Below are 26,503 nucleotides of genomic sequence, written 5' to 3'. Positions count from 1 at the left end.
GGTTTGCTTTTTTTTTTTTTTATTAATTATTATTATTTTTAAAGTATTACTTGAGACGTTTGTCCCACCGAACACGTTTAAAGGTAGCAAAACTCAGAGTTGTCCCGAACAGGGTCACAGCTAAACCCTATGAAGTGTCTGTAAAAGAGAAATGGGCCAACACCAGCAGCATGTATCCCAGCCATGCCCCAGAATGCTGGGTTTCCAGTTAGATTGACCCAAATCCAAGACACCCCTTCCTCTCTGCTCCCATCCTGCAACTCACCTGTTTGCCAAACCAAATCCAAGCTGCTGCATCTTTGCCAATTCCAAACCAAGCCATGCCTGGTTTTGTCCAGGCCCATGGGCTGAAGGGAACATGTGCCCCACATACCACACGCTTAGGAATGTTCAAGGATGCCAAGCTAGGCCACCCTAGAAATGTTGGGCAGCAAGGGACCTTGAGAAGTCATCAAGTCCATCCTCCCCCGCCACTAAGGCAGAATCTTTGACTGCCCTGGTAATTCATTTAGCAGCGGTGCCCCTCCCTCCCCTTAAGAATAATCCCCATACATATATTTTAGTGCTACTTAGATGTCTGCAACTTACACTCTCCAACCACTCTCGTTTGCTCCCAAAGTGGAGCTAGGTTTGCAGGTCTGGCGGATGGTCAGAAATCTGGATCAGCTAGCACCACTCCAAACAGGCAGCAGCCTTTCCCCATTCTGGTCAGCAGTGACTGCATCAATCCACTTTGGCCCAGAGCCCTCCAGGGCAGCAGCTCCAAGCCAAGACCATCCACGCCACAAAACCCAGCCCACGTCCCCAGTGTCTTAGTGCTTGGTCAGGGCGGGCAGGGGAGACCCAGGTAGCATCAGTCAGCGCAGAACAGCAACATGAACTAATTATCTCTGCTTCACCGAGCACCCTCCTTCCCAGCCTGCAGCTTCAGAGGTGCCACCAAATCTTTTGGCAGGTCTCTGTGGATTATTCTGTGCTTGATGTGGGAGTCAGTTTCTGGGCAGTCATGGGAATAATACTGCATCTTGGGGCAGTGACTGGAGCACTTCCTTGGGACTCAGGAGACCTGGGTTCTCTTCCCAGGGCTGGGTGACCGTGGGCAACTCACTTCACCGCTCAGTGCCTCAGTTTCCCCATCTGTACAATGGGAATAATGATACCAGCCATCTCTGTAAAGCACTTTGAGATCTCCAGATGAAAAGCATGAGAGCTAGGGAGTGTTATTTTAGTTCACCCAATCTCCCACCTGAGGGCTGGAAACAGGCTCTTTTGAACCTGGAACAAATGCCCCTGCCCTCCCCTCCCCACTCCCACCCAGAAAATAAAACCGAGCTCCTTCTGCAGGCTCCTCAGAGCCAGCATTAAAGGCAGGTCAGAGCTGAGGCACACAGCCCCTTCCACTGTGTGTGTATATAACACACGCACGGCTGTAATGTACACAGTCTGCCTAGGAAGTTAAATAAAGGGCCCCAGAGGGAAAGTATTGGCATTTTTATTTGGGATTAGGGCCCAGCACATCTTAATTTTCAATTCAACCACCGATGAAAAGAAACATAAAATAAAATAAGAGCCAATGGTGGAGAGGAGGGAGAAGGCCAGCGTTGGACTGGCCCAGGGCCCTCAGGAATTAGCCCACAGAAAAATGTTAACATTCCTGGCCTGGGATCTTGCCAAGAGACAAAGCACTTAAGGAGCCTGTAATATAATAAACGATGAATCCACATATGGTCTATGGGTCCCAGGCCTGCTGCCTGAGCTGGAGAGGGGGAGCGTGTGCTCTGCTGCTCCAAGGCTTTGCTGACAGAACTCGCATCGCTTCCACCGCGATCGGCAGCGTGTGTGGAAAAACGCCTGCCGGGTTGTTGCAGACGGGGCTTATTGCCCCGCTCTGTTCCGAGGCCTGCTACAGAAACGGGAGGAGTCGCACCTTGGTCTCCACCGTTCCTGGTGGGCTTGGCACTGGGCTTTATGCTTCATTCCCCCAAGCCACGGCAGCGCTCAACAATTCCGCACAAGGTCTTCGACGTCGAATGTCGTGTGTGTCCTGCCCAGCCCTGGAAAGCATGAGAGGCTTCAGGCCCGGTCCACTGCTGCTGGAAAACCGCACATCAATGGAGCCTCCGTGCTTTACCCCACAAGGCTTTACCAGGTGCCTGCATGGCAAAAACCTCCACCAGTCAATCAGCGCTCACCGGGCCCTGTCGAACTCCCACGGAGAAGCCAACACCAATAAGTACCAGGCACATAGTCCCGGAGGAAAAGAAGTGCCAAGGCTTGATACATGTAACACAGTGACATCACAGAAAGATAAAATCAGATCAAATTCAATGACTCTGCAAGGTGTTTTGACAGTTTCCTTGGGTTCACCGTGCCTGGGTGGCGGCAGGAGGCGGGGTGAAGGGAGGAGTAAAAGAGGCAGTTAAAGAGTACCCAGGCAGCTATTGTTTCATTGTTAGCATTTCCACTTGAAGCGAAGGCCCACTGCAGAAGACAGTCTTGCCCATTCAGTGCGAGTGTGGCGGCTGGACCGGGACTCAGAAGGCTTTACCCCACAATGGGGTCTGGTTTTGGTTCTGCCACACTCAGAGAAGTCTCTTCCTCTGTGTTTGGAGCCGGGACTGTCTCTCACCACATGTACGAACAGCACCTGGCGTAATGGAGCTCAGATCTTGGTTGGGGGCCTCTGGGCACTACAGTAACAGATAAAAAATTAACAACTCCGGGTTACAGGACTTGCCATATTGGCTCAGACCAATGCTTCATATAGTCCAGTATCTCGTCTCGATCAGTGGCAAGCACTGGGAATATGTCAAACTTCCGAACTGCGCAATTTTGCCATAAACTGCCCATAATGGAAATTTCTTCCTAGCCGCAGGCAGTTGGTGACAAGTTCACACCCAAAAATAGGGTGACCAAATGTCCTGATTTTATAGGGACAGTCCCGATTTTTGGGGGCTTTTTCTTATATAGGCACCTATTACCCCCCCCCCACTCCCACCCCCGATTTTTTACACTTGCTATCTGGTCACCCTACCCACAAACATGAAAGCTGATACCACTATATCATAGGCACCCAATGAGTGGGACAATCCAGTAGCCGCTGGGGCGGTCCCAGATAAATGCAGGTGTGAGGTGCAGATTACTCATGCCCATGTCACTTTCCCCAACCAGCAGGAAGATACTGGAGGGAAAAAAATATTTTCACTGAAAACCAGATTTCTACTGCATAGTCTGGGCTGGTTCCACTGACCTTGCTTAGGGCTCTGCACAGATATCCATCTGCCTTTGCATTAGGAGAGGGAAATGTTTTTCTTCCTTTATAGCCACTACAGGTCTTTACCAAACCCCGCTCTGCACAAAACAGGCACAAGCCCCAGCACACAGGGAAAGCTCTCAAGAAACATTTTAGATCCCAACAGGGAAAAAAAAGAAAAGAAAAGAAAAAAAAAAGAGGGAAAGGGTTACAAACAATGATTCAAAAGAAAAACACACCCCCAAGTTGATTTTTGCTTGTGATTTCTGATGGGGGCGGTTCAGCAGGGTCAGCCACTGCTTAGCTTCAGGAATTCAAGGTGGAGCCGGGCTAACTTTCAGAAGAAGAGCTCAGGCTAAGGGTATGTCTATGTCTACATTGCCAGTGAAGGTGTGAATGTAGCACTGGTAGGCAGGGTAATCTAACAAGGGTAACAACAGGAGACATGGCAGCACGGTCTAGCCGCACACGTTCAACCTGCTGGGGAGCCTGGAGACATACTCAGGTTGCTAGCCTGGGCTGAAGACCATACCGCCACGTCTACACCGTTATTGTTACCCGAGTTAAGCAGATGAAAGCTAGCACCAGTGCAGCTAACCGTGCTACAAACACACCTTCCCTTGCAGCATGGACGTCCCCGAAGGATTTTATTCTGCCTCGCACAGACACCGAATGCTGCAAGGTAACCAGGACAGCCTGACCCTGCAGGAGTGAGAACAGTGCTCCGGGTTACTCCCTTGCAGGAGCAGGAGTAGGGGTTCAGAGGAGGAGTGTGCCTCGTGAGCATGGTGCCAAAACCCATGTCTCCACCGACACACCCATTCTCTGCTCATGCCCTGCCCCAACTTGCTGCATGCCCTGCCCTTTCTTTATCCTCCGAGAAAATTGGAGGGCTACACCTTGCTTGAACTTCCTACTGGACACCCTCTAAGGACCTGTAGGGTCAAGGCCCAAACTCAAGAAGCCCGATAGGGCCAGTACCACACAAGCCACACGCAGATGCCCACCTGCCTGTTAGTCCTGGAAGCCAGACAGCAACACTGACGGGCTGTCAGCTATTGTTTAAATAACACTGGTATGTGCCCTGGCATCCAAACAATCCATTCCACGCCTGCCCAACCCTCTGGGTTTTGCTATTTGCTCTGTTCGGTGCTCGAGGTACAGCACCACACTTTAAAACAGACAAGCGTTTCAATCTGTTCCTCATTAGGAAGGGCAGACAGCCCAGAGCAAGAGTCTGAGTGCTAATCTCCTTTCCAGTTGGTATCCATCAGCAGATGTACAACAAGTGGTTAGATATTTTAGAGGACATGTGTGACAGGAGCTTTAGCTTTTTCCACACAGAGGGATAAGGTAACGTTGCTAAGGGCTTGGGCTAATGGACATCTTTGGTTGAATACGTTATTGGTCACATTTTTAATGTCATGGAAGAGTTATAATGGTCTGTTCTATTGTCTGAGTTTCGCTCTGGTATGCTGGGATGTTAGTTTATTTTACTAAGGTCTTTCTTGGAAGAAATGGTGATGAAGTTAACAGCCTGAGAGCCATAAGTGGCTGATATTAAATCAAGGAAATGATATGTTTTGTGTGTATGTGTGTGTGTTTAAATCATATTAATTGGAAAAAATACACATAGTAAAGGGAGAACTAGACAGCAGAGTTCTCAGGAATTTGGGGGAAGATTTTTGTCCTAAGGAAAAAAGAAATCCAGCACTCCCCGCAAAAAGAAAAATCAGCTTCATTTCAAAATCACTAAAACAGCTGACAAGCTGCATATGTTCAAAGGCAGGTGGCAAGGAATGAAAACATAGATTATGGAGTCATAATAGACTGTTGCTTAAGGTCTCTTCAGAGCTGTTTGTGTAGTTGAATTGAGCTCGCTTTAGAAAAATACAAAAGTATTGTTTAAATTAATCTTTATACCTCTAGAGCAGCTTGAGGGCTCAAACCCTCATTTGATGCCTTTATGTGGCCTCTGTGGCATATTAGGATTCTGCAGAATCTAAGCTTTCATTTTATTTTTAAAGTAAATTCTTATCCTTTGTAGTTGCAAAGATAACTTTCCAAATATGAGCTGAGTTTAAATGGATGCAAGCGCCATCTTCATGAGTCTGCAGACAGACTGAAGCAATGGCTCAGAGAGGGAACAGCTCCCCGGCTCTGCTACTCTTGGCAACCCGTTAACTCTGAAACTTAATGATGGCATCCCTGCTTTAGGTCTTAATAGGCAATGACAGTCGTTAAAATGTTGCATGTCATTGTGAGTGAATGGTAAAAGACTAATGGCTAAGGTTATGTCTACACCGCAATCAAAGGTGCATCTGCAGCACATGTAGAAATACCAAGCTAGCTTTGGACTAGCTAGCTGAAATAACAATATCAGTGAAGCCAAAGCAGCACAAGTCTGCCTGGAAGCCTGGATATGCACTCAAGCTGCTAGCCCCTGCTGCTGCAGCTTCGTTACTACTATTATTCAAACTAGCAAGATCAAATCAATCTTTTGAATGCAGTGTAGACCAGTGGTTCTCAACCTATTTATCATTGTGGGCCACATCCAATACTACCCGTATGGCCCTGAGGATGTCACATGGGTCACACCTGTGTGCTGACTGGGCCACAGGTTGAGAACCGCTGGTGTAGACACATCCTAACCGGCAGGGAGACGTGACATGGAGCGTTGGCAGTGTTGATCTTGGGCAGTGTACAGGGTGCTAGCAGGTACAATCTCAGACAATGGATCAACATCGCCCTGCACCACCCTGTAGCAATGCGGCCTGCAATGCTGCAAGACGACCTTGCGTGGCTGAGCTATAGACGTTGCACCCTAACGCAACAGCGACAGAGCGTCTTCACACCAGTGCTGTGATGTGGTGTGTCATGCTGGAACTAGGAGTTCCAGGTCAGGCTCATCACAGCTCTGCACAGGAAGGAGAGAAGGAAGAAAAAAAAAATCAGAGGAAAGGAGAAATGAGTGGGGAGAAGAGGAATTCCATGTACCACACAGGCCACTTCCCCCTATCACTCCTTGTAGTCTCTCCTGCAGACTCTTCTTGAAATGTCCAGATGCCTGCCCATCTGCCAGCAATAGTGGCTGTAACTGAAAGCAGGAGCCTGCCTTGCAGTGAGCACTACAGGAGCTCAACAAAAAGAGAAGGCTAAGATCATGGTCTACAAGTACCTGCATAGGGAGAGGATTTCTGAGATCAGGGCGCTCTTCAGTCTAGCAGACAAAGAAAGCGAGCTCCACTGGCCATAAGCTGAAGCTAGACAAATTCGGATTAGATATATGGTGAGGGTAATTAACCATTGGAACAACTGACCAAGGGAGATGGTGGAGTCTCCCTTACTTGGTGTCTTTAAATCAAGACTGGATGCCTTTCTAAGAGATAGGCTCCAGCTCAACCACAAGTTATGAGCTTGATGTTTGGAAGCCCTGGATGAAATTCTCAGGCCCGTGTTATGCGGGAGGTCAGACCAGATTATCATAACAAGCTCTTCCGGCCAGAAAATGGTGACTGTGTGACCCAAAGGAGGAGCGTTGCCAACTCTTTCAGTCTCAGGAATCACATTCCATAAGGGTAACAACTCATGGGGCAAGACAGACCCTGGTGCTACAAGTGTGCTGAGCGCGCTGCAGCTAGATTAGAATCCATAGCCCCGATTGTCCAGCACCCTACGCCTCCTGCTGTCACTTACACCTGTGCAAAATGGTGCAATGCCGATTTGGTAGCATTTCAGCCCCACTTTGCACTGCTGTCAATTTCCATCCAAGGTGCAGAGCCAAGGCGAATCAGGCCCTGTTTCTTGTCCTGCTAGGATCCTCAGGTCGGGATAGCCTGGGAAGTAAGATCCGCAAAGACTTGTAGACACTCCCAGAGGCAACTGGGGACTGCCTTGACATAGTCACATTTCAGGACAGGAGGAGGAGGAGGAGGAGGAGAAGTTGACCATTTTGGCCCATCTACCCACATCTGACTTTTGTACCCTGGCACATTCCTCTCCTTCCACCAACACCAGGCTAACTCTTCTCAGGTCTTCACAAGGCCACTGCCCCTCTACATTTCCAGTTCATTCATCCTCTCTCAGCCCGCCATCCCCGCACGCGCACACACAACTCATGTAAGAGCATTTCTCAGTTCCCGGAAGTTACTAGTTCAACGTGTCCCATCCCCAAGACTGGCCAACGAAAGTTGTTCTGATGCTTTCATGCTTCTCTTGTTTTTCATTGGCAGCGTGAGTTGTCACTCTGTAGCCTGCCGGGGTGGAATTTCTATAAATGGCTCAGCACTGGAACGTGTTCCTCCAGCATGCTCGCATGGTTGAATTAAAGTTTCCTGGTAAAAATCCATTATTGCTTTTCTAATTTGCTATTATTATTCTTCCCCTGAACTTGCTCTTCACTTCTTCTCCAGTCCAAAGACAAGTCCCTGACCTCCCACGCACACATGAACTGCTACCTCCCCCTACACAGAAGCTTAAGACACTGGAATATGTCACTTTGGGGCTTGCTGCCACAGGAAACACACACATGAGGGAGCAGTGCACCATATGGGAATGGAGGGGAGAAAACAGGAAGAGGACACCCTAGACTCTTTTTTGCCTGCTATAGTGCTGCAGATACTCCAGTGCGAAATACTTCTCATTCCGCAGAACTAGGGCCAGGACCCCTCTCTCAGGCACTGGCTATGGTTTCTGCTTTACTGCCATCCCAGTTTCTCCCCCTACTATACAGAACATATTGTGAAAGACAGTGACCATAAGTGACCCAGTCCCCACCCTGCCGTGAGTGCACATGGCTGGGCTGGAGCAGGCCCGAACGGTTTCAAGGACCATCCAAGGTTTTCCCAAATTGCTCGCTAGTTTTCCACTGGCTCCAGTGTTCAGCTCCCAATCTCCAGACAGAGGCCGGCTGGCCAGGAGGAGCAGATAATCAAAACAACATGTGCTGCTCGTGCAATATGGAAAAGCAGCTACTCTTGGGGCCTTTGCAGCTCCCTACCCTGGATTTTTTTTTCATGCTTTTAAGCTTTTTTGGATGCAAAGTGTAGTCAGCGGGTGCCCCCTTTTACAGGAAAGCGCCCAGAGCAGCGCTGCCCAGATGCAGGAGAGCTGGCTCCAATACTCTGTGCTTCTGTCGCAGATCTGAGGATCACACAGCAGCGTGTAAACGTTACTGGAGTCAGTTTCACAATATTCCTGCACAGTGAGACAGCCTCACCCCGACGTGACACACGGGGAAACTGAGGCACAGAGCAGTGCTACAACTTGCCCAAAGTCACACAGCGGAGTCTGCTTCTCCTAACTCCCAGTCCAGTGTTCTAGCTACTACACCATGCTGTCTCTCCCAATTGGGAGGGTTTCGCCCAGGGATAGAATGTGGAGGGAAAGGTTTTGCCCAACAGAGGGTGTTTGCATACACTGAGATGCCCAGAGCTTCCCTTGCTTTAAGGAAAGGTTTTAAAAAAAAAAAAAAAAAAAAAAAAGAGAGAGAGAGACCGTGCGTGAGACAAGTACAGTATGTAGCACACCGAGTGATGGATGGCCTTATGCTCACTGCATCCCAGGTGACTGCTCTGGCTCCCCCATGTCATCCATCAGCATTACCAGGTGCCATTAGCTATCTGATCAATCAGGACTCTGCATGCTGCCTCTTCTCCCCTCACCCACTGATAGTGTCCCTCACCCTGCATCGACCACTTTGGCTCTGGCTGTATTACACATCAAATGCGCTGCTGGATAGTGTTAAAAGAGAAGTGGTGCGCAATATTGCCATGGTCAAGATGCAATGCATGCAGTGTTGAAATTGGCCCCTGGGGAAGGGGAAGAGGGCAGGGCTGTAACAAAGTGATACCTGGCACTTCAGACGGGTACATCCAGCAAGGATCTCAAAATTTCCTCAAGGAAGGTCGGTTCCAGTAGTCCTTTTATTCAAATAAAGCAGAGAGAGGAGACCTGACTTATCCTAGGTCACACACCAACTCAGAGCTGAGACAAGAACACAAGACTCCTGCTTCCCAGACCAAGGGACTATCCACTAGGCCACACTGCCTCTTCAGATAAACACTCCCTCCTTTCCAGCTCTGCCGTCATGTACTGAAAGCCCTTCCCACCTTGTGCAGGCCCCGGTCCCAGCAACACACTGCCCAGGAGTTTGCAAAGTTCTTTGTTTGAGAATTGGCCCTGCTTTCTTGTGGCACCAGCAGTAAACGTGGACAATGTAAAAAGAGAAAATTATAACCGCCATCAAGCATGAGCCCCACTGATGCTGCCAGCCTTTCCAACCCCACCAGACAAAGCCTGGAGCAGGTCGCAGGGACATATATTTTGATGAAAAGTTTTTCAAAAAGGTTCAACATTTTGGGGGGAAATCACTTTGGTGGGGAAAAAGGAAAATAACCCCTCTTCATTGGTTACTTTTGTTTTCTCTACCTAGGAAAAAATGGGGAGGGAGGAGGGAAAGTTAAAATAAAATGCTTTTTTTTTTCCAACCACAAAAAATATTTTTTTAACTTGACATTTCTTCTTTTTTTTTGTTGTCGAAAAACATTTTTTGACCATCCCATCATTTTTGTGTGAAAATTTTCACTTTCCAGGCCAAAAACACCCCTAAAAAAAAAGCTCTAGTGAGGACTTTTCAGAGTGAAAACATGAATTCTCCTCACCCTGCTCTCCCATTTTCAACCACCTTTGCTGTGTCTATTGATTATGCCGGAGGAGGGCTGGGAGTAGGTGTGGGGGGAGGATGCATGGGGAATTCATTCCCAGATTCCATCCCAAAACACCCCTTCCCGATGATTTGTGTCCACATAAACAGCATTATGATGCAGCTCAGCATTATTTCTACCCAGTCCACAAAGAACCTATTACCATCACACACGGAAAACCACTTCTTAAAAAAAAAAAACCCTCATCCATAGCTCTTCATTTAGGGCCTGATCCAAAGCCCAGTGAAGTCAATGGAAAAACTCCCATTGACTGTCCTGGGTTTGGGATCAGGCCCATTACAGTCTTTTCATGGTCAGTTCTGTGGGTGAAGGGATGCGGAAAGCTCTGTAGGTAAATTGCACACAAGAAGCTACATTCATGGTACTTCTAGTGTGAATTTTCCAACTTCCCAGTCTCCCTCTAGTCTCACCGGCTTGTGGGTAAAGGCGAAGAACAATCACACAGCCCAGGAGGGAAGCCTAACAAGTATTAGGTCGCTTCAAGAGATAAGCACAGACCAGAAAGTAGGACAAGCCGCTCTGCTGCTGATTAGGGGAAGCGTGAAGTGCACAAGCAATTGAATCAAAGTCTATTCAATTACTACGTTTTATTCCCTAGCTGGTATGCGCGCAGAAGGAGTAACAATCTGAAAGCCGCTCAGAGAGGAAAGCCACCGCTGTTCCAGGCTGATCCATTATCCTCGCTAATTAGCATAGGACAGGACAGAAGGGAACCCAATTAAAGCAAGCCAAACAGAATGGCTGGAGCATGACATTAGCCCTTGAAGTCAGACACACGGTCATTGTTTACGGGGGAGCCTGTCTCCTCACGTCCTCACGCTGGCAAGGGGAGGTGGCGAGGAGGAGAGGGTTGGGTTCGGTTGTTTTTATGAAGGAAGAAAAAAAATCGATAAACACGTTGTGGGAGTGAATTTAGTGCCTGTGAATGTGAGGGGCTGATAGGCCTGGCCAAAGCCAGGCAGACACACAGCCCTGCCACTGTCCAGACCTCCAGCACTGCCTGCTGTTCCAGCCCTGCACCTCCATGCTGCACAGCGAATGCACCCCAGTCCTGACCTGCAGCCCCCCTGCTAGGCCAATCCTGCATTCCACAGATCAGCCAGGGCATATCCTAAAGAGAAATGCCAGTTAGCGGGTGGTTTTCTGGCAGGAAGGAAGAGAACTGGGGACAAGGAACAAACTCAGAAACAGGCTTTGAATCCAGATCTTCCGGGCTCTTCTATTCTACTCGCCCATCAGAAAGGGAGCATTTCTGTAGGTTCCCTATTTGGAAATAGTCAAAGAGCTCCAGAAAGCTGAGAGGTTTTGTATTGCGGCTTGTCTACACAGTGATCTCCAGGAAAGTTAATTCGAATTAATTGAAGGTGTGAATTTGAAGTGAATTAATTAAACTACCTTAAACCCCTGTGTGAACACCCTCATTTAGAATTAAAGTGGGCTAACTTCAGTTTAGCCTAATTCACTTTGCAAGTGAATTAAACTAAACTGAAGTTAGCCCACTTTAATTCTGAACAGCAGCATCTACGGTTTAACTATGCCACTTCAAATTCAGACCTTTAGGTAATCTGGATTAATTTTCCTGGATGTCCCCCTGTGACAAGCCTTAAGGGAACGTGAAGTGTGATGAAGAGGCATTTGAGAAGCCTGCTCCTGTTTGGGATAATGAAGGTCTATATAATGCAAGTTGTACTATACAGAGCATTTAAAAACATTTTCAAAGTGCTCTGTAAACCTTGGCTCAAATCCCCTGCCTGCATTCAGCAGGTAGTCCATAGACTCCATTGACTTCAGCAGAGCCACACAGTTGCAAATGAGTGATTAATTTGACCCAATAGCTAATTAATCCTGACTTTACCCTGTGAATTATTATCAGTTCTGCTTTAGAGACTGGAAACCAGATCTTGAGCATTGTAAAGAGCTGTAGGTTAGGGCAGAGGTTCTCAGCTAGGGGTACACATACCCCTGCAGGTACACAGAGGTCTTCCGGGGGTATATCAACTCATCCAGAGATTGGCCTAGTTTTACAACAGGCTACATAAAAAGCACTAGCGAAATCAGTACAAACTAAAATTTCATACAATGACTTGTTATTACTGCTCTATATATTATAGGCTGAAATATAAGTTCAATATTTATATTCCAATTGATTGATTTTATAAGTTTATGGTACAAATGCAAAAGTCAGCAATTTGTCAGTAACAGTGTGCTGTGACATTTTTTAATTTTTATGTCTGATTTTGTAAGCAGGTAGTTTTTAAACTGAGGTGAAACTTGGGGATACAGAAGACAAATCAGACTCCTGAAAGGGGTAAAGTAGTCTGGAAAGGTTGAGAACCACTGGGTTAGTGGACTTGCCTAAAAATCACGAGTCGATCGGAGAGCCAGTTAGAATTCAAGGGATGCTGAGTCATGTCCCACCCCCATTTAGCTGCCTTTCTTAAGCACACAGGTTTAAAGCAGGCTTCTGCCAGCTGGCTAGGTTCTACCCTTTGAAACCTTAGGCCCCATCTACACACAAACCTTGCATTGGTTAAACTAAAATTGGTTCTTAAATAGATTTCATTACACTGGTGCAAACCCCTGTGTTGACACATCCGGTTTACACCTGCCTTAGATTGATAGCTTAATTCCAGAACTGGCTTTAAAACCAACTGTAGTTAAACTGGAGCAATCTATGTGTGTAGACTGGCTCTTAGACCTGGGCCCATGCCACAAAGATCTGGATCTGAGTTTTCCCTGTGCTACAGGCTGGGGTTTAATTGGATCCCACCTCCAGAGAACAACCACCTAGCCATTCCAAGCAGGAGCAATTGAACAACTGTATGCATCCTCCTCCATGTCTACAGCTCCATGGTCACCTCTCGGTAATGGTCTGGAGCCTAAACAGGAGGATGGCATTGTTAAATCAAACACATCGCTGCTCCTTCCTTCCCCCAGCCCACCTCCCCAGTCTGGCTCTCATTCCACACCCCAGCACCCTGTCCACACAATGCTAATCAAGACAGGGTGAAGAGCTCGGTGGCTCGGAGCGTTTATTGACTTAACTAAAGCCTTTGATTACGTCACGCATTCTTTTGCTCTTGACAGCAGTGGCCTGGGTTAAAACCATCAGTTTCCAGCAGCAAAAAGGCGGAAGAGAAATAGATTCTGCACTGCTGTTGACTGGCACCACGGAGTTTAATCACTTCCCCAGCACTCCACGCTGGATCCTTGTATTTTCTTTCTGGATGAGAGAGGAACGTCTGCCGAGCCCTGTAGCATTCGTTTGCCGGATGGAGAATGTTCAGAAGAGGGACCGGGAACTTACCCAAGAAGGCAGGTGCTGTTACTGCCAATGGGTGAGCCTCCTGTAGGAGATGAACCCAAGTTTCCAACTGGGCACTAACCCACTGCCTATTGGTAATCTATATTGTAGTAGCACTTACAGGACTTGATCAGGATTGACACCACCTGGTGCCAGGTGCTGGACAAACACATAGTAAGACAGAGTCCATACCCTGAAGAGTTTACAGTCTAAAGCTAGGTCTACACTATGGACTGTACAGCGGCAGAGCTGTACCACTGCAGCTGCGCCACTGTAAGGTCTCCTGCGTAGCCGCCCTACGCCAGTGGGAAAGAGCTCTCCCACCGGCATAATTAAATCACCCCCAATGAGCGTCGGTAGCTGCGTCGGCAGGAGAGCATCTCCCGTCAACATAGCACTGTCCATACTGGCGCTTCTGTCAGTGAAACTTAGGTCAGTTGCGGGGGGGTGTTTTTCACACCCCTGACCAACATAAGTTTTGCCGACAAAAGTGCTAGTGTGGAAAAAGCCTAAGTAAACAAGACAAACAAAGGATGAAAGAGGAAGCCACTTGCCCACAGTCACACAGGCAGGAGTAGGAGCCAGGTCTCCTGAGTTCAAGGTCATTACCCTATTCACGAGGCCACTTTCTCTCCCTAGGACCTCATTAACAATCCTTCCTCATGCCTGCAGCGCAGCTGGGACAAGTCACCTTAGCCAAGGTCCCACAGCAGCAAGGCCCCAGCAGAACATTTCAGCATGACTAAGTCCACCCCAATTCAGCAAAGTGCTTAAGAATGTGCTTAACTTTAAGCAGATGCTTAAGTCCCATTGCGTTTTGTCAGCACTGCACACTAAGGCCGAGTCTGTGGGACCCAGGCTTGTAAACTCGGTGTTTCCAAGCCTGCATTTGAACGTCCACACTGCACTGTAAATCTGTGTCTCACAGCCATGCTAACGCTCTCCATATTGCACTATGCAGCCCTTCCGACTTGGGTCCACACTGCAAAGTGACAGGGATTGGACCAGAATCACAGTCAGACTCGGGCTCTACCCCCCTACCATGGTCCTGAGCACTTGCTGACCCAAGTCAAGTCTGATTTGCATATGGATGGAAGCGGGGCTTGGGCTCAAACCCGAGTCAGAGCCCAGGCTATGTGTGCAGGGTAGACATACCCACTGAATCCAATGGGACTTAGCACATGCTTGAACACTCCAGAGTAGGAAGGGACTTCTGGATTGGGACCCTCGGTCCGCAGCATTAACTTCCCTCATTGGGAGTTATTATATACCTCACTGCTCCCACGCTGGTAGACGTCCCATTATCCTGTTGGCAGGGAAATGGATGGGAGACAAGTGACTCTACACCCATCCCCTGAGAGTCTGCCCACATGAAGGAAGCAACTTTTACAGTCGGAGAAAATAACCCACACCCACCCCCCACTATAACCCAACACACAGAAAGCAGAGATGGGCCAAGACTGCAGGGTGCAGATCCAGATACAAATCAGAACAGGCCCAAAGCTTGCTGAAGAGCAAGGGGACAAAGTTCCATGTTCCTGTTTGGTTCCATCACAACTGAAATTCCCTGGATTCTGTCTCTGAAAGCTTCACTACCCAAGGTACTTATATGGCCCCCCATTACTGTAATACCCAATCACCTCCCAACAACCCTATGAGGCAGGGCAGTGCTCTTATCCCCATTTTACATTGGGGGAATATGAGGGACAAAGAGATTAAGTGACGGGCCCAAGTTCACAGAGGATGTCTGAGGTGGAGCAAGGAATTGAACCTGGGGCTCCCAAGATCTAAAATCACGAGCGAATAAGAGACTGCTATGCTTAAACCCTGCAGGCAGGGCTATGTCTGAAGGAGCTGCAGCCACTCAGCCAGCTCACTCTTCGCTCTGGAGGAAATATTATCCATGTGCTCTTCTTGGACCAGAGCCATCAGACTCCTGTCCAAAGCGATACGTGTTAGACACTATAAATTAGCTGGTACATGGCCCAGGATCCAGGAATGGTCCCCCTAGGTTTGGATGAATCAGATGGGAAGACAGGCTAACATTCTTGTCCTATCAGGGACTGGTGGCTGGGGTTGGTCAGGAGGAGCATTTTGCAGACACTGACCGTGCTGCACTCCAAGTTTGCGCTCACCGAATGACTTCGAGCTATGTTAGAAGGGGGAGAGGAAGAAAGTCTCCACTTCTCTTTAAATGAAAGGATTTGCTTTAAATAGGAGAGGCTCGTGCTTTTAGGATCCAGTGGTCCTGGGTTCAGGCCCCACAGAGGACCCAATTGAGGACTTGTTAAAAGCAGGCAGCCTGCCCAGGTAGAAAGAGTCACAGCACATTAGTGTGGGTGATGCTTATATTGGGTGATCCAAGTTGTGGGGAAACATTCACAGACAGACCCATTCCGTACATCTTGGAGATCAAATACAGACCCAAACCCAGCCCAACATCTGCTCACTACAATGACTCCGCACAGAACGGTGTCCCGTTCAGTCCTCCAGGTCACTGCTTTTGTTGGTATAGGCCCAGCGTCTCTCAAGAACAGCTCTACTGGGTCAGCCCAAAGATCCATCTAGTCCCATATCCTATCTTCCAACAATGACCAATGCCAGGCCTCTGCCAAAGAGATCACCTCTCACTCCAGGAGAGTCAGGAATGCAGTCTTCTGCTGTGCTCCTTTGACACAATATTATTCGTTGCAAAGACAAAGCTCATTGGCGAAGGTGGCGCAGCTTTCTCAGGTCCCTTCCAAAGGACAGGTCCATGCCTCTGACCTGACCTTCCCTAGGAAAAGTCCATATAAAACAAAGAGAGAGAGAGAGAGATTCCCCCCCACCCACCCATTGGGAGAGGAATGGAGAAGAAACCACATGAGAAGCCAATGTCATTGCTTTGCTTTTTGTCAGACGACGCTCAAATACCATGGTGATGGGTGCAGTACAAAAACCTGGACAGAAAAGAATGGTCCCATGGAACCTGGGTTCTAAAGTTCTCAAAAAACCAGGAAACTGTGTGGGGTTCAAAGGCCAGAACATAGCTGCATCAACTTCAGTCAAGTTATGCTAATTTATACCAGCTGGGGAGCTACCTACCTTGCAAAGATAAAGGATGAATGCAACCCTGTCAGGATTTTGAGTCTATGGCTCCTGATGCTTCAAGCCCTCAATGCAGTCCTTTTGCACTAATTACAAGCCTGTCTTAAGGGAAGCATGGAGGGAAGTGGGGGCATTCAAGGCAGTGGTGCTGGAATAATTTTTATAGTGGGGGTGCTGAAGATGGAAACCCTGTATTTGGGTTGTTATTACTACTTCAAACCAGGGGGTGTGGCAGCATGCCCAGCACCCATGGTTCCAGCACCTATGATTCAAGGCGGAGAAACTCTTCTCTAAGGAATTCATCTGAAGGATTAGTCTGATTGGCCATTCATTCAGGTCTCCCTACCAGCTCAATTATGGGTCCATTTCCCTCTGAGAGGCATCCACAGCTCACAGGAAATCAGCAGGATCGTTCTACTTTTCAACTGACTAGATTCTCTCCTTCACGTGGAGTAGAAGAAATATGGCCAAAGGCAGGCACCAAGAGTGTACAGTTGATGTGCCATACCTACCAACTGCATATGTGGCATGATTGTATTGAAGTCACTTTACTGAAACCCAGTACATTGGGGCTTCGACTAGAACAGTGGAGACCTGGGTTCTATTCCTAGGTCTGCCAAGGACCTTGGTCAAGTCATTTCCTTCCTCTGTTTTCCCTCCCATCCTTCATCAATCTTGTCTATTTCAATTGTAAGCTGTTTTGGGCAGGGATGACCTCTTACAGTGCTTAATGCAGTGCAGCTCCAATCTTGCATGTTCCTATGAGGCAAATAATAATCAGTAACCGCAATTGCATGTCTTCTGGCAGAGCCCAAGGTCAGGGGGAGAGGCAGTATTAGTCTGTAATACAGAGAATGAGATGGTGCAAACTCTACCCACTTGAAACTTTAATATGACCCTTCAAGAATCATAGAATCATAGAATATCAGGGTTGGAAGGGACCCCAGAAGGTCATCTAGTCCAACCCCCTGCTCAAAGCAGGACCAAGTCCCAGTTAAATCATCCTAGCCAGGGCTTTGTCAAGCCTGACCTTAAAAACCTCTAAGGAAGGAGATTCTACCACCTCCCTAGGTAACGCATTCCAGTGTTTCACCACCCTCTTAGTGAAAAAGTTTTTCCTAATATCCAATCTAAACCTCCCCCATTGCAACTTGAGACCATTACTCCTCGTTCTGTCATCTGCTACCATTGAGAACAGTCTAGAGCCATCCTCTTTGAAACCCCCTTTCAGGTAGTTGAAAGCAGCTATCAAATCCCCCCTCATTCTTCTCTTCTGCAGACTAAACAATCCCAGCTCCCTCAGCCTCTCCTCATAAGTCATGTGCTCTAGACCCCCAATCATTTTTGTTGCCCTTCGCTGTACTCTTTCCAATTTATCCATATCCTTCTTGTAGTGTGGGGCCCAAAACTGGACACAGTACTCCAGATGAGGCCTCACCAGTGTCGAATAGAGGGGAACGATCACGTCCCTCGATCTGCTCGCTATGCCCCTACTTATACATCCCAAAATGCCATTGGCCTTCTTGGCAACAAGGGCACACTGCTGACTCATATCCAGCTTCTCGTCCACTGTCACCCCTAGGTCCTTTTCCGCAGAACTGCTGCCGAGCCATTCGGTCCCTAGTCTGTAGCGGTGCATTGGATTCTTCCATCCTAAGTGCAGGACCCTGCACTTATCCTTATTGAACCTCATTAGATTTCTTTTGGCCCAATCCTCCAATTTGTCTAGGTCCTTCTGTATCCTATCCCTCCCCTCCAGCGTATCTACCACTCCTCCCAGTTTAGTATCATCCGCAAATTTGCTGAGAGTGCAATCCACACCATCCTCCAGATCATTTATGAAGATATTGAACAAAACGGGCCCCAGGACCGACCCCTGGGGCACTCCACTTGACACCGGCTGCCAACTAGACATGGAGCCATTGATCACTACCCGTTGAGCCCGACAATCTAGCCAGCTTTCTACCCACCTTATAGTGCATTCATCCGGCCCATACTTCCTTAACTTGCTGACAAGAATGTATGGGCCGGATGAATGCACTATAAGGTGGGTAGAAAGCTGGCTAGATTGTCGGGCTCAACGGGTAGTTGAGAAGAAAAAAAGAAGGAAAAAGAAAAAAAAAGAAGGAAAACTTGGACACCTCCTTGGCTGCCAATAGCATTGGATTAAATACACAGAGCTGATTTCAGTGGGGCTGCCCCGAATGTGGCTGACAGTACAGGTCACTCTCCCGCTAGAATTGTGTGGCATCCATGGGATGGGCTTGCCAGGGCAATTCTGGCCCCCACACACAGGCCACATCTGTACCAGAGCATTAGTCGCTGGTACTCCCCACTCTTGCTGTCACTGGTTCCGCTGCCCCAGCAGGAGTGCAAGCCTGGACACAGTCCCAATGGCTGCCAGCCCCATGTCACACGGACCTGCTCTGAACCAGGCTAGATGACACTGTAGTTAGAATCCCTGTCCAGCCTGGGGTGCCCACCTGGGCGAGCACTGGGGCAGCTGAAATAGCGGTAGTAACAGTGGGAGATTTTAACGAACTCCTAGAGTCAACACAGCCAGCGATTTAAAGTGATCATCGCTTCTGAAGGAGTTGGGAAAGGATTTTCTCCCAATCATTCTGGAACACTGAGCAGGTAACATTTGTTAAAATAAATTGGGTGTATCCAATAGAATCCAGTTTCTGCCATCCCACAGGACTTCCCGAGGCTGCTTTCACATAGGATTGCTGTACAGAGTTCCATGCACAATGGAACCATATATTTTGTCTGTAGGATGTGAAGGAAACAAACACAAATTAAGCCTCCACGAGAGAGCACAGTGTGCATGTCTCCTATGTAGTGTTCTGCACCAGCTCTGCCCAGTAAAATGACAGGCAGGCAGGCTACGTAGAAATCTAGAGGGGCAATGCAGAGAAAAAACAAAGCTGTGATAGGTACATAGCTTCATATGCTACAGGTTCAAAGTATTCAGCCTGAGATTTTCCCCACGCATTTAAACAACTTTGAAAATTTCACCTTTAAATCTCTATTGTTAACTAGAGTTGGCTGAAAACTTTCCATCAAGAAGATTTTCATGGGAAAATAGGATTTCATCTAAATTGAAAATTGGGGGGAGGGCTTATTTTTGATCAAATTTGGGGAGAAAAAAATGAGAATTTTTCATTTCAGAATTGTGGAAATTCATACTTGATACCTTGCAACTGTTTCCCAAATTTGGAAAATCTGGAAGACAGGAAGTTGGGGGGGGGGACCTATTTTTAATTAAACAGTAAAAGCTATGAAAGTGAGTTTTCATCCATACTTTTTTTTTTTTTTAAAAAAATCTTCTTCCCTTTTTTCCAGGGGATCATGAGGACAAAAATGAACTGGGGCTGGGGAACTTCAAAAATTCAAGGAATCAACATTTTTCAATTTAAAACACCAAAATGAAACATTTGAAGTCAAAACAAACATTTTCATTTTGTTTCCAAATTTGCTGTGGGAATTATACTTCTTTGACCAAACCGTTTTTTTATAGAAGGATGCCCCCTCACTATGCCAAAAAAAAAAAAAAAATTCCAGAGGGGAAAAAATTCCCCTTTTGTAACTCTCTAGTGTTAGTAGCTCTAAATATTGGCAGCAGAACTGACCTGGAGAAAGAAAGCAAGATAGTAGTCAGAATGATGTGATATTTAAACTCCACTCACATCACCTGCTACAACGATAAACCTTCTCGCAGAGCAGTGCAAACACATTCTAGCCCAACAATCTTTTTCAGGCATTGCAATACTTTGATTGCAGATGTGGGGCTTGCTTATTCAGAATGGAGGTTTATTCTTTTTACGCCTAGTTATACCATTTTTTCCAATACATTAAAGAAACCTAACTCTCCACCTGAGCCCTGTGCCAATTCATCATTCACCACTACTGCTTTCCATCTATTTGTGAGCAGAATGGGTTTTGCCCTGCATACGTTCCTCAGTCTATTAGGCAGAGTGTTATTCTTTTGCTCTATGTTTTGATACTCATAAAGCTATTACCATCTATTGCACACACATCCATCATCAGGGCTTCAAACTCCAGAAAGTCCCAACAAAAAATTTTCCACTCACCATGCAGCCGGCCAGTCTCTGTTCTTTTACTCTGCGTTGCTTCGTCCATCGAAATACATTTTAGCAAGTCTTGAATCCAAAAAGTAAACAGATGGCTGCCCCAAAGTGTTGCTTCTTTAAAACAGGGTCAGGAGGGGTGGGAGGTCAGGAGGCGGAAGAGATCTTTTTGCAAAACAAACCCAAAAAGATTGCACTGATTACGCATTGGACTGATTATGAAGAAGCTGGGTTGATGCCCAGTTTGGAGAAAGTGGAGCCAAACAGCTTTATGCAGGGCCACCAACTCCCCAAAAGACCAGGGCATGTAGCAAATGGAATGCAGCTACTCTACCAGGATGCAATCCAGGTACACCTGGAACTCTTGCCTGAGCTTCACCCACTCCAGAGAAGTTTGCCATGCTTATGTAAGCCAGGCTGGCTCAGCATGGGTCTTTGTCCCCCTCTCGTGGCTGCTCCACATAAGAGGTTAATGAGTCAACTATAGCAGCCGGCTAAACCAATAAGGGTGGGGGTTTCAAAAGGAGCCTAGGGGAGTTAGAAGCTCATGATTTTAGTGTTGAAGGTCCCAGATTCAAATCCTGCTGTTGGTCTAAGTGGGGTCTATTTCCCTAAGAGCCCTGCACGTCCCCCCAGCACATCTGTAAAACACATCACAGCCACACAGAGAAGTGCTCTAAATGCCATGTAACGTTTGGATCAGATTGCTCTCAGCATGGTTAAACACTAGGTTAGTCTGGGCTGTTTCAGCATCAACAGCGTGGGCCGCACTAGAACAGTTCAGAAAGTCATACCGTCCTGTACCAGTGACCTTTAATGGTCTCCCAGAATCCACTGCTTCTGAGGGTCATGGAAGAGATATCCAGACTGCTCTGCAATGCTTAATTTGTGCTGGGGCTTTGCAAGGCTGCCCAGGCACCTCTAGGCTTGGCAGTTCATAGCCCCAGTACCTCTAGGCTTGGCGCATCAGTTATGAAAGTAAAAAAAAAAAAAAAAAAAAAAAATTGCCTGAGCCCAAGCACCTAATTGCTTGAGCCCCAGCACCTCTTTCATTACAAACTAAGCATTGCTGCTCTGCATCTCCAATGGTTCACAACAGCTTTAATGTGAACGTGAGGCAAAATTGTAAAGGTGCCAAACAGAAGTCAGCAGGCTAGCGTGGACGCAGCAAACTAGTTGCACTTGGAGCAGCTGCATTTCACCAGATTTATTTCTCTAGTGCAAGCGCAGCCCTGGAGAGGCAGTTTGATCTAGTGGATTGAACATGGGATAAGGAGACCTGGGATCCAATCCCAGCTGTCAGTGACTTGCTAGGCAATATTGGGAAGTTATTTAACCCTGGCTGTGTTTACACGTAGGGCTTTCTCAGTGGAAGTGCTCACACAGATCTCAGCCCCAAGCACTACCAGGGGAGGTCGCTGGACTGGGAGTGAGGAGACCAGCTCTACCCCGACCTACTGATTGTTTAGCCCCACTCAGAGCAGATCTAGATGACATGGTGCTTAAAAGGCCACTGTTGGCCTGGCACTAGAATCCACACTGGTTCTATAGCAGAATCTGAGAAAACTCTCAGGTCTTGACTCTGTTTCCTCCACCCTATAAAGTAGGGCTAAAAACCACCCCAGGGGTGTGATGAAAATGAGGCAGTTACTGTTCCTGAAGCACTTTGTTTGTGTAACGCTCTGTACAGGCACTAAGTATTATTACATCTTGACCTGGTAATCACCAATTCAGACTTCCAGGAGAAGATTTATGAAAGGATGTGGCCAGATGAGAGAGAGAGACAGATAGCCTTGAGGATTGACCGATTTCTCCCTTCCCTTACAAGAGGAATAGAAATTAAATTTATGAATTTGGTCGTGCAGTTGCCAAGTGGCTTTGATGCAGTTTACTTTTTTACGTATGTTCGTGATCTCCTGCACAGCTGCCAGAAGAGAATGATCCTGTGGAGCTAGCTGATGCTTCTCTCCGGCACGCCTGAGCCAAAAGCTCTCTGTGAAATTGTCTTATCCTTTAAGCGGCCATGCATTTGGTTGCTGCCTTTTGGTAACACTTTTGGGTTTGATCCTTTCCATTCTGCAGAGAGGGGGTGATCGGCAGCAGAAAGCCCGTGCAAATAGTTTTCCTACCTGACACAAAAGTCTGCTTTCATTTTTCTTGCTGTATATTTCTTAACTGCCTGTATTCTAATTAAAGATTTATTTCTCTCTCCCCGAACACACCAGGTGCAATTAACACACACGTTCTTCATTCGGCGGCTCAGCAAGGCGCTGCCACTTCCAACAAGCCAGGCTGTAGAGAATTTATTTTCCCAGCCAACGGGTTTTCTAGACATCCTTGGCCTGCCCCCTCGTGTTCCCAGCTGCCCATTACACCCAGCAGAACATTAAAACTTCTCTGTTGCCCCCTTTAGGCCATTAGTAAGGATCATCTGAGAGGGAAAGGGTCATTTCTACATAACTCACTGGCCTGCAAGCAACAGCTCCATTCACACTAAATACTTGTGTGGTTTAGGTCATTACAGGCATCGGGAATTTCTTCCAGACCTGAATTCAGTTCCCATCTAACACAGAGAGATGCTGTAACCACAGCACGTGGCTCTGAATTTCAAGCACCCCAAGTTTCAGGGATGTTCAGATCCAGAGGGTTGGTTTGGGCTCCAGCTCCAATATATTTGGGGCAACAAAGCACACGGAGTGTGTTTGTGAGGTGCCAAACTGCCTGACACCATGACTAGGCTGCTGTAGGTGTAACTAGAGAAAGGATACCAAGGCCCGTCATGAGACAGGGCTGGAGTATTAATCCTTTGGTACTCAGGTCAGATGGCTAGCCAGGTCCGTCTCCTCCCAGCTCTCCTGCATGTCCCACCGTTCATGACGGCCAGGCCCAGAGCCACAAAGGGACTTAGGCATTGCATTGTGTGGCATCACAACACCTAACTTTCAGGCACCTTGAGAAGCCACTGGAACACAACATTGAGATCCACAAAGCCTGACACAGGCATGTAGGCTCCGCGTACCAGGCATGGGGAGAGGCAAGTGCCTAAGAATGCAACCCACACAGCCAGCATGTGAGGCAGGGAGCTAGCCCCTGGGAGATCTCAACAAGAGAGAGGTATGCATTAAACCCTGCCCCTTTCATGGAGACAGGCACCTAAGTCCAGGCTGCAGATAGGCGCCTGTCTCTGCTATCGAGCCTGTCTCATGCCACGCAAAAGGGCCAAAGGAGCAGCTGCTGCTACTCCCCTACCTCACCTTATAACTCGTGGCTCAGTGTTAGAGCACTCGGCTGGGGTAGAGGAGACAGAGGTTCAATTCCTGGCTCTGCCGGAGGGGGAGAAAGGGCCTGACCAGAGGTCTTTCTCCTCTCAGGAGCCTGCTCTCATGGCCAAGCTTTGGGATATTCTGATGGGGGAAGAGCTCCTCAGCCTCTGGTTGCACGAAATAGCGAAACACTCACTGGGCCCAAGAGCAAGAAAGACTCCATAGCCCAGTGATTGGAAGAAGGAACCCCAGGGTCCAGTCCCCCACTGCGCCAATGGCTGTAGTTATTTATCCTCAGCAGAACAGCTTCCACAGGAGAGGCCGAGGGAGCCTCACATCAGACTATCCCCTGGCTCAGTGGTTAGAGCACTTGCCTCAGAGGGATGAGATCCCTGTCCAAATCCACCCTCTGCCAGAGTGGGGAGAGAGGAAGTGAACCCTGGATCTGCCAGAGGAGGTTGCCACCCATTGGGCTAAAAAGCCATAAAGCTGGGTCCCACCACTTTCTCTGGCCAGAGTCCGAACGGGATCTGATCTAGTAGGCAGCCTCTGAGCTCACCTGCCAGATCAGGCCCAGCATGTCAGTTAGTCCAACAAGTGTTTATCTTCCCCGGGTTTGTGGATCACACCAGGACACAGGCACCCGGATGCCAAGAGTGAGGACGCAGTACACAGGCCCAGAGGCAGAAACTTAAGTGCCTAGGGAACTTTTACCACAGACGTTTAGGGGGTGAGTGAGTTTAGATGCCTACAGGTTTCGGCAGCACCCAAGCATGGGTTTTGTGGATCTCAGTGGCATCTAAAACTGGGAGAAGGCGCCTACCCCCCAGACTCAGGTACCTAAATGTCATTGTGGATCTGGGCCCAGTTTTTTTCGAGACTCCTCACCTGGACATAAACAGGACAAATATTTCCTGCTATACCCACAGTTCAGAGCACTGGGAGAAGTGGTACATGGGAACGCTTGGAATGGCTTCAGTCCGATGGGCAGACAGAGAGGCGGGGGGGGGGGGGGGAAAACAGCATTTACAGCTGGCGCTGGTCAAAAAAGTTTGATGAAATTATTTTCCAAATTAAGAACTCAATTTTCAACCATAAAAGCCAACCAAAACTTCTGAGGAATAGTTTAGTTGAAAATTTTCAGCCAGCTCTATATCAAAAGTTTGTTGATAAGACAAAATGTTGATATTTTTGAAATTTTAAAAAAGAATCTGCAAAAAATTTTACTGGTTTTCCAGCAAGCTCTGCACACAACCATTTCCATTGTGAACCAGCTGTTAGTTGGACTCCAAAGCCAGGGATCTATTACTCAAGGTTTTTAACAGAGCTACTGTAACAAGATGGTTCAAATACCCAGCAGTTCAGCACTCCTTTCCTATTTTGTATTTTTGGGGGCCTTTTTCAAGCGATACTCTATCCCAGCTTCCACTCATATTGCACTGTGACAAAGAAGATGTGTTAAATAGTTCATGTCATGAATTACCTAAGGTGTGTTGGACCACTACCCTCTGCTGAGCAGAATCAGAACAGCTGAAACATTCACAGGCCTATCCTGCTCACAGCAATCCTGTGAAATCTGGGCTTTTGGAGGAGGAGAGGTTTAATTCTCTTCCTACGGGTGTGGTTTAGGTCTAAGCAGTCACAGCACATTGAAAGGAGAAGAGCCCTACATGGTCACAGAATTAATACAGCGCCTTGCCATGGGTCACTATTTGGGATAGACCTCAGGACCAAACGGTTGCAGAATACAAGTCTCTACAGTTTGCACAAAAGTACCAATGCCACTAACTGATAGCAGTAGCAGGTTCTCCTTCTCTCTGTGGATCAGCACAATTGTGCAATGCACTGGCCAATTAGAAATGATCACAGGACGCAGTGGCACATTCTGCTTCTTCAAAGCCACTCTATAGCTTGATTGGTTATTCCACCACTCAATTGCCCTCAAAACACACCACCCTTTCCAGGCTTAACGATCACATCCTTTTCAATAGTCCATCCGCATCCAGGCTACCCATCTCCTGAACACTTAGAACAAAAGGACTAAAAACTATCTATTTATGGTATTGCAAATGGTGCTTTTCTCATTTAATTACCTAATCACCTGATGCTGTTGCAAATCAATGGAATTACACCAGGGATGGATTTGTTCCATTGTATGGGTACCTCTAATGCAAGTTAGCACATGGCACCAGGGAGAGTTCTCATGCTATCAGCAAATTATCTCATTCAGGGTAACCGATGCCAGAATGACTTAGCTGAAAGAATGATCAGAACTCTGATTGTCATCCACATTCCCTTTCTAGATTCTCCCCCTCCCCTATACACACACGCTCACATCTGCTCCCACAACCCCATGCACAGGACAGCAGTTTGGGGGACTCTGAGGTTTTGATCAATTGAGACTAATTCTAGCCATTATCCGTCCCCATCACAGCCCCAACATTCACATTGCATGAACTCCACGGCTCGAGGCGTGAGCTAAAAATGGAATCCTGAGGAGGAGCTCCTACCATAAATCTAATTTCAGATGCCTGTAGAACTAAGCCATACCTTACCTTAATGGCAGTCCTGCAGCTGTTGGATTACTTACTGCTCTTCTAGTTTAGTAGTTTGCGGTCCCAATTCGTTTCCAAGGAAGCACGACAGATCAAAGATTAATCACTCAAGATGGACCACAGCCAGCCCTGTCTAGCCAGGAGCCATGCTTTCCTTTTGTAGCAGGAGAAATTTAAAGGTGCTTAGAGAACACAATCAATCATTACCAAACGCCGGCAAGATTG

At 47.6% G+C, this 26,503-nt stretch overlaps 1 long non-coding RNA gene across 1 annotated transcript; it reads right to left on the bottom strand.

Annotated features, from left to right (window-relative positions):
- Positions 1-20,618, bottom strand: LOC119844246. Its single transcript, XR_005289211.2, has 3 exons — positions 20,464-20,618; positions 9,105-9,174; positions 1-2,690 (listed from the first exon to the last, which is right to left on the bottom strand). It is a non-coding gene; the product is annotated as an uncharacterized LOC119844246 (long non-coding RNA).
- Between the last annotated feature and the right edge of the window lie 5,885 nt (positions 20,619-26,503).

Source organism: Dermochelys coriacea, chromosome 16 (assembly GCF_009764565.3).
Source record: "Dermochelys coriacea isolate rDerCor1 chromosome 16, rDerCor1.pri.v4, whole genome shotgun sequence".
Classification (NCBI taxonomy): Eukaryota; Metazoa; Chordata; order Testudines; family Dermochelyidae; genus Dermochelys; species Dermochelys coriacea.
The sequence above is the reverse complement of the archived record's forward strand: the minus strand, read 5'-3'. Positions and strand labels throughout refer to the sequence as shown.